Raw genomic sequence first — 7,923 nt, 5'->3', positions numbered from 1 at the left:
GAGGAAGGCTGTTCTTCTCTGGTCTCAGCTCTGAGCTCCAACCCCTCCCATCTGAGAGAGCTGGACCTGAGGTACAATCATCCAGGAGACTCGGGAGTGAAGCTACTGTCAGCGGGACTGAAGGATCCTCTCTGGAGACTGGACACTCTCAGGTACAAACACTGATGAACAAAAAGGAGATATTCGTGTAGGAAGTTTTAAAGGAGAACATATCCAGGAACTAAAATGATAATTCTCTTTTGTTAATAATTGATGCAGTTTGGACAGATATCTGTATGTTAAAGGAACTGTCCATGGTTTGAAGAAATATCCTTTTTCCCTCTTTCCCGGGATCAAATCAGTTTCAACTTGACAGAGAAAGGTCCACGACAGGTTTAGCCTGGCTTAGCACAAAGCAATGTGCTTTCTACGCTGTGTGAAGAGTGTGTGGATGAAGCACTAATCTACTCTTTCGGCAGACTAGTTAGCTAGAGGTTTAAAATGTAAGTTGCCAGTGCTACATGGCTCATGTGATTGATCAGAGACGTACACTGACATCTTGACCAATAGTTCCGGGAGAGTACTGACTCTAAATTCAAAAAGTCCCTCAAAACACTCTTTCCTGCGGTGCAAACACAATATATGTGTATGTGAGAGTGATGTAATGTTGATGTTTCTCTACATTGAAAGGTCCACTATTGCACCAAATGCTTGTTCTTGGGGGAATTGTTGGGTCTCTGTAAATGCTAGTGTGGCAGTGGCGCCAGCAGCCGTAATCCTGTTCGCACTGTGTGTACATTTTTTTGTATGAGACACTCATCTAATGATAACAATGGATAAATGCGCACATAGTCTGTTCTGCTCGCTGCTATGTTCAGTTATATTTTTGTCATTATTCATACGTTATTTCACCCATCAAGCCATCTGCTATTAATCAGAATATTCATAGTTATGACTCGATCTGTAGATCAGAGGTGGGCCGTCAGGGCCAGCAAGGCCTTCTCTGCTGGCCAAGAGATTGCAGAATCAGAAAATTATATTGTTTTAATTAAAGACGTTTACTAGCTATTACTGCTTGCATTAGATCAGTGTTTCTCAACGGAGGCGTTACTGCCCCCCCAGGGGGCATTCAGTAGATGACGGGGGGTGCTGGAAGCAATATTTTGGAAAGGGGGGCGTTGTGGTGCCCTTGGGGGACGTTTGTTTGAAAGCTAGTTTAAACCAAAGATTCACAATAACAATACATGTTTGCACTTTAAACTACTGCAACATTAAAGCCTGCCAGTTCACGGCACACTGCTACTGGACGAGACAGTGTATCATAACTCTTCTTCTCCTATGTGCTTCTGTCAGCTGTGTTTGGCGCAGCTCCGCGCTGCCTTTATGGAAACAGGACGTCAGAGCATCATCTTAAATGAGCTCCGTACTCCAACGTGAAGCTGCGTACAGATAAAAAAAAATCAATCGCAGCAGGGTGGTGCGACGTCCTGTTGGGTTCTTTAACCCCCCAATGTAGCACAAGTAGACTGTACATTTCACAGTAACAGTTTTTCATCAGATCGTTTATAGAACACAACGTTTCCTACTGCACCTGAAGGCAGCTTCATTTCACGGAGAAAGAGAGAAAGAAAAGAGACGAGTGAGAGACATCGACTGTGCTTTGTTGTTTGACAAACAGTCAGCTGTTCCCCAAACTCCTGGGCTCCGTTCCAGGAAGGAGGTTTAACAAACTCTGAGTCTAACCCTGATGTCTGAGTTGATTTACCCTGAGATGGAAACTCTGAGTTTTCGGTTCCAGAACAGCTGATTTCAGTTGCTTCAATCAAGTCGGAGTATGTTTACTCAGGGTTACGCGCTAGCACAACCACTATAAAAAGGCAGTATGAATGGAGCCATGATTCCACGATTCACCATGGTAACAACCACAAACAAACGGGTCGGCAGAAATACTTATGCGCACTAACAGCGAGTTTGAACATGTATTTCGTTAAAAAAAAGCAACACAGTGACACTAATGTTAGTGATATGAGGACGGATAAGGTATCTACATATCTAATGTTAGTGATATTAGGACAGATAAGGTATCTACATATCTAATGTTAGTAATATGAGGACAATAAGGTATCTACATATCTGATGTTAGTGATATGAGAACGATAAGGTATCTACATATCTAATGTTAGTGATATGAGAATGATAAGGTATCTACATATCTAATGTTAGTGATATGAGAATGATAAGGTATCTACATATCTAATGTTAGTGATATGAGGACAGATAAAGTATCTACATATCTAATGTTAGTGATATGAGGACAGATAAGGTATCGACATATCTAATGTTAGTGATATGAGGACGATAAGGTATCTACATATCTAATGTTAGTGATATGAGGACGATAAGGTATCTACATATCTAATGTTAGTGATATGAGGACAATAAGGTATCTACATATCTAATGTTAGTGATATGAGGACAGATAAAGTATCTACATATCTAATGTTAGTGATATGAGGACAATAAGGTATCCACATATCTAATGTTAGTGATATGAGGACGGATAACATCTACATATCTAATGGACTGTGATAAAAAAATACCTCTCAAATCGGTTATGTGGAAATGAAAATACATCTATAGTTGGGACTCATCTCCAGACGTCAACTCTCTGTGAATTAATACAGCTTCTTCATCAACGGGATCATCGACAAAAGGACATGACATGTTTGAGAAAACAACGTTTTATAGTATGCCTAACATAAACAAATACGTTTTTTTGTATTCATGATGTCACAAACCGGCTCATGGCCTGTGGCAAAGAATGAGGGGACACCAACAACAAGTATAGGCCAAACAAGAAGATACTTTATTGTAAACCCAAATTATTAACCTTAAACAAAGAAAAAGGAATGAGGTGTGAGAATGTCATAATGTGTCAAATGAGTGAGTCTGTGTGTGTGAAAATGACTGAGTGGAAACTAAGTAAAACTATAAAGGAACAAACAAAACAGGATCATACCTGGAGGAGCAGAGAGAGAGAAAAGAGTGGTTAGAAGCAGCTTAAATACCCTGGGCCCAGGTGGCTCCAATCACTAACGACCCTCCTCTGCCTGTAGGAGGAACCTCCCCTGCACTGCAGAGGCGGGGTCGTAACACCCCCATTAAAATGAGGGTCCCACCCATAGCCCAAAAATTTGGCCCAACTTATTCAAAAGGTTCCCCAAAATAGGAGGAAAAAAAAACAAAACTCAATCCCGGTTCTTAGCAGTCGCCCTGTGTCCCCTGGCTGACTGTCCGTAGCCATAGTTCTGGTTGTATCCACGTTGATTCCAGTTCTGGCTCTGGCCTCCACAGCCCCTGCAGCGTCCTCCGTATCCACGGCCGCCATACTGCTGCTGCCGGTAGACCTCTTTGGGCTGGGCTGTTTTACTCTCACACTTCCGTCCACCGACATTGTGGTATTTCTTCTCCATAACTTTCTTGACAGGAGTCTCTTCTTTATATGTGATGAACACAAATCCCCTCCTCTTTTCTGTCCTTGGATCATGTGGAAGCTCAATGGTCCCAACCTCTCCAAAGGATCCAAAGTACTCCTGAATGACTTCCTTTGAGGTGTCCGGGTTAAGGCCTCCCACAAAGATTTTCTTGACTGGATCCTTCTTCATGGCCATGGCTTTCTTTGGGTCGATCACTCTGCCATCCAGCCTGTGCTCCTTCTGTTCCAGAACCTTTTCCACACTGGCTGAGTCTTTAAAGAAAATGAAGCCAAAGCCTCTTGACTGGCCTGTCTGTCGGTCCATCTTTATGGTACAATCTGTCACCTCACCAAATTTTGTGAAGTAATCTTTAAGATCCTTCTTGCTCGTTTCCCAGCTGAGACCACCAACAAACATTTTCCCCGCATCCTCCTTGCGTGAGGCAGAGCGGGTAACAGCACAACCTGGAAATACCTCCGGAGACGCACAGTTGCAATCTGGAGATACCTTTGCAGGGAGTACTGAAGCTTGCTTCTTAAAGATGTTTATTTTGCCATCCGCCCACACCTTACTACCTGCCAAGTCATTCCCCAAAATCATGTGGACTCCCTCTACTGGCAACTGGGGTCTAACCCCAACAGCTACATCACCCTCTACCAGACCACATTTAAGGGTAACGTCATGTAAAGAAGAAAAGAATGGAACTAATCCCATGCCACGTATCACTACACAATTACCAGTATCAGACTCCTTAGAGAACGGCAAAACAGATTCCAAAAGAAAGAATCTAAAGCTCCAGTGTCTCTTAAGATCCTAATTGGAACATTGTGGTTGCCATCTACCAAAGACACTACTCCATCTGCTCTTTCTTTAAAATTCTTATACTGCACTGTACATTTCATTCTTGTCTTTTAATGATCTTAAATTGTTAATTGTTTTAATGCTTTGAAATTGTTTTTAATTGTTTTCTAACTGTTTTTAATGTTTCATGTCTCATGTAAAGCACTTTGAATTGCCTTGTTGCTGAAATGTGCTATACAAATAAAGCTGCCTTGCCTTGCCTTGAAATAAAGGCTGAAAAATCACCTTTGGAAGACTCAGAACCAAACTCAACTATTGGCTGAGAAAACTCACCCTGGTGATCAGAGACTGCAACAGGAACTGCCATCACAGCAGGTTTAGCTTGACCTAACTTTTTTGATTGAAGTAGAGGACAATCTTCCTTCCAATGTCCTTCAACAAAACAGTAGCGACAGCTAACCAGTGCTGTTGGTCCCCCAGAACCAAACTTCTGCTTTTATAGTACATGTCACTGTTTGACTCAAAATGGATTTTATGTGTTAACCTGTACTCATCTGCAAGAACTGCTGCATCACTTGGAGAATTAACTTTACGTTCATTAATGTATGTAGCAACCTGGTCAGACACAGAATCTTTGAACTGTTCTAACACAATCAAGTTAGACAGACCCTCAAAAGTGCTAACTTCAGAAGCAGTGCACCAACGATTAAATGCAGAAGTCAAATCTCGAACAAACTCAGAATAGGTTTGTGAATCTTGCTTTTCCCTGTAACGAAAGCGTTGACGATATGCCTCCGGCACAAGCTCGTAGACCTTCAGAACGGCTGATTTAACTTTAGCAAAAACTTTACTATCAGCTACACTCAGTGCTGAAAAAGCCTCAAGTGCTTTTCCTGTAAGTGCACATTGCAACAACATAGTCATGTCCACATCTGACCAAGCTTTAGCTCCCGCAATACGCTCAAATAAAGTAAAGTACGTATCTGGATCTGACTCATCAAATTTAGGCAACAAACTAAGACTCTGTGAAACATCAAATTGTGGTGCTCCTTCTGGTCTATTGACAGTTTGCAATCGTGCTATTTCTAACTGCAGTCGCAACAACTCCCTCTGCTGTTCAAAAGTTAATGAAGGGCTAGACCGAAAACTTGCACCCTCACTACTAGCAGACTGACCCCAAAGAACACCTTCTTCCCTAAGACCCTGCTTTAATCTAGTCTTAACAGTCTCTTTAAGTTTTTTATCAGCAATTTCAATCAACTGCTCCTTAGTACACAACTCTTAAGCTAACTCTGAAGGAGCTTGAACAAAACTACTTACAATGGAAGACATTTTCCTCAACCAATCCAACTATTACAAATGCTGGAAAAAAAAACAAAAAAAACCAAAAAAAAACTCACTTGCTGCCAGTCTGGGTATAAGGACAGGAGCCACACCCCACTATCCTCCAAAAACAACTAACTAGCCCATGGTCTTCGTGCAGTCACATGTGGTGGGGTTTTATGCACACAAAACCAGCGGAGTGGAAAAGACAACCAGAACCTGGTGGCCCCTCCCACATCCACGGAAGTGCTCCCAAGCCGATGTAGGGGAAAGGGAAAAGGGAAGCTCTACCCACGTTCACTGCCACCTAAAACAAAAACACCACAAGCCTCCTATTGACACTCGCTGATAAGCCTCAACAGGAGAGGACTCCCACCTAAACAAAAACCCAGAACAGGCCCAAAGTGAATTGCTAACCAAATTTAGCTATAAAGCTAACTGAACAAAAGAAACACATGGCTCTCAATGCTCTCTCCAATAATATTGGTCATACCAAAGCATCCCCTCAAACAAAAGTTTAGCAATCTGAACTAAACTAACAAACCTACTAACCCAAATGAACTACAAAACAATCAAATAAGCGAAACAAGTAAACAAACAAATCAATAAGGCAAAAACAGTCTAGACAAAACTTTAACCAACTATTGAAAATTGTCAAAGTAAACTAAAATACTAAAGCAAGACAAAAGTATAATTAACTTTAACTTAAAGACGAGCCCCCACTCATGGCTCATGGCCTGTGGCAAAGAATCAGGGGACACCAACAACAAGTATAGGCCAATCAAGAAGATACTTTATTGTAAACCCAAATTATTAACTTTAAACAAAGGAATTAGGTGTGAGAATGTCATAATGTAAGGTGTCTGTAAAGTGCATGGAAGGACAGAACGGGCCCAAATGCAAGGTTCAACAACAAAAAGGTTTATTTAAAGGGGTGATAGAATGCAAAACTGATTTTATTTTCATAGTTGAAAAACGACAGTTTGGAGGATAAATAGGACATACATAGAACCTCTAAATCAGTGACACCTCTTTCCTCTGCAAATCTCACTATGTGAAACTGCCTCTGAAAACGGGCGAATCTGAACAAAGCTAAAAGTTGACGTCAACTTCCCAATTCCTCCTCATTTGGCTCTACCTTCTATCTTTGTTACGCCCCAAAATTTACATAGGCCACTAACTAGTCTTCTAAATCTCGTTGGCGCAAATCTCAGAAATGTTATACATTGTTCATCTGCTGTTGCATTACTAAATTCACTTCTGAGACTTTTTTATGTGAGAAATCAACTAAATAAAGCTCAAATATGGGCCGCTTTACAAGAATTGATGGCTAATTGCAAATTTAGTATGACTGTTTCGGAGTTTAGGAGCTCCACAGTTTGCCGTGACAGCGGCGCAGTGCCTGCCCGGATCGCTGGCTGGCTGTCTGCATGGACTGTCAGACCCCGCTGCACGCTGGCTGGAGCTCTCTCAGGAGATACAGAATACTGGCCCAGAGAAAAGGAGGAGATATCGGACAATGGAGCGGGATTTAAATCAGTGGCGCAGTGGACTCGCAATGGGAGGTGTGCAGGAGCTGCCTGCCGGCAGCAGTTCACAGTATTTTAACTTTTTTTCCAACATGGATCCTCAGCGAACAGTGCCGAAAACATAGGTGTGTATGTATGTATGTATGTATGTATGTATGTATGTATGTATGTATGTATATGTATATATATATATATATATATATGTATATATATATATATATATATATATATATATATATATATATATATATATATATATATATATATATATATATATATATATATATATATATATATATATATATATATATATATATATATATATATATATATGTGTGTGTGTGTGTGTGTATGTTATCTATGGTATCCCTGTACCTCATGTTTGCAGTAATCTGTTACACAGGGTGTGGAGCATCTCTTTGATCGCCCCGAGTTCAAACATCGGTGTACTTGATTGTAGAGGGGGAGTATTGTTCATCATAGATGGTAGGTCATCTGTTGGTGATGATGGGGTGGGGGGGCAGGAGGGTAGATTATAGTATGGGGGCGTGGTGCTGCAGGAGGGTGGGATGTAGAGCTCCTCTGACTGTCCTGTTGGTTTCTGGGTGGTCTGTAGTTCCTGGGAGCAGCAGTTGGGGGGTGGGATGGTTGGGGTTGCGACCAAGGGTAACATCCTTCAACGTTTTGGCAAAAGTTCTTATCCCACCCTTGTTCAGGTGTATCCCGTCATAGAGATCCCATGTTCCGATGTTTGCGTGGTGAGCTAGGTGGATGTTTGGAAGGGCTGCACAGATCCTTGAGATATCCATGTTGAC

General features: G+C 41.5%; 1 pseudogene; it reads right to left on the bottom strand.

The window, feature by feature from the left end:
* Positions 1 to 3,227: 3,227 nt before the first annotated feature.
* On the bottom strand, positions 3,228 to 4,055 carry LOC114562613 (heterogeneous nuclear ribonucleoprotein A/B pseudogene; annotated as a pseudogene).
* Between the last annotated feature and the right edge of the window lie 3,868 nt (positions 4,056 to 7,923).

Source organism: Perca flavescens, chromosome 10, assembly GCF_004354835.1.
Source record: "Perca flavescens isolate YP-PL-M2 chromosome 10, PFLA_1.0, whole genome shotgun sequence".
In the NCBI taxonomy this organism is placed as follows: Eukaryota; Metazoa; Chordata; class Actinopteri; order Perciformes; family Percidae; genus Perca; species Perca flavescens.
Note: the sequence above shows the minus strand (reverse complement) of the source record. Positions and strands in the feature narration are given on the sequence as shown.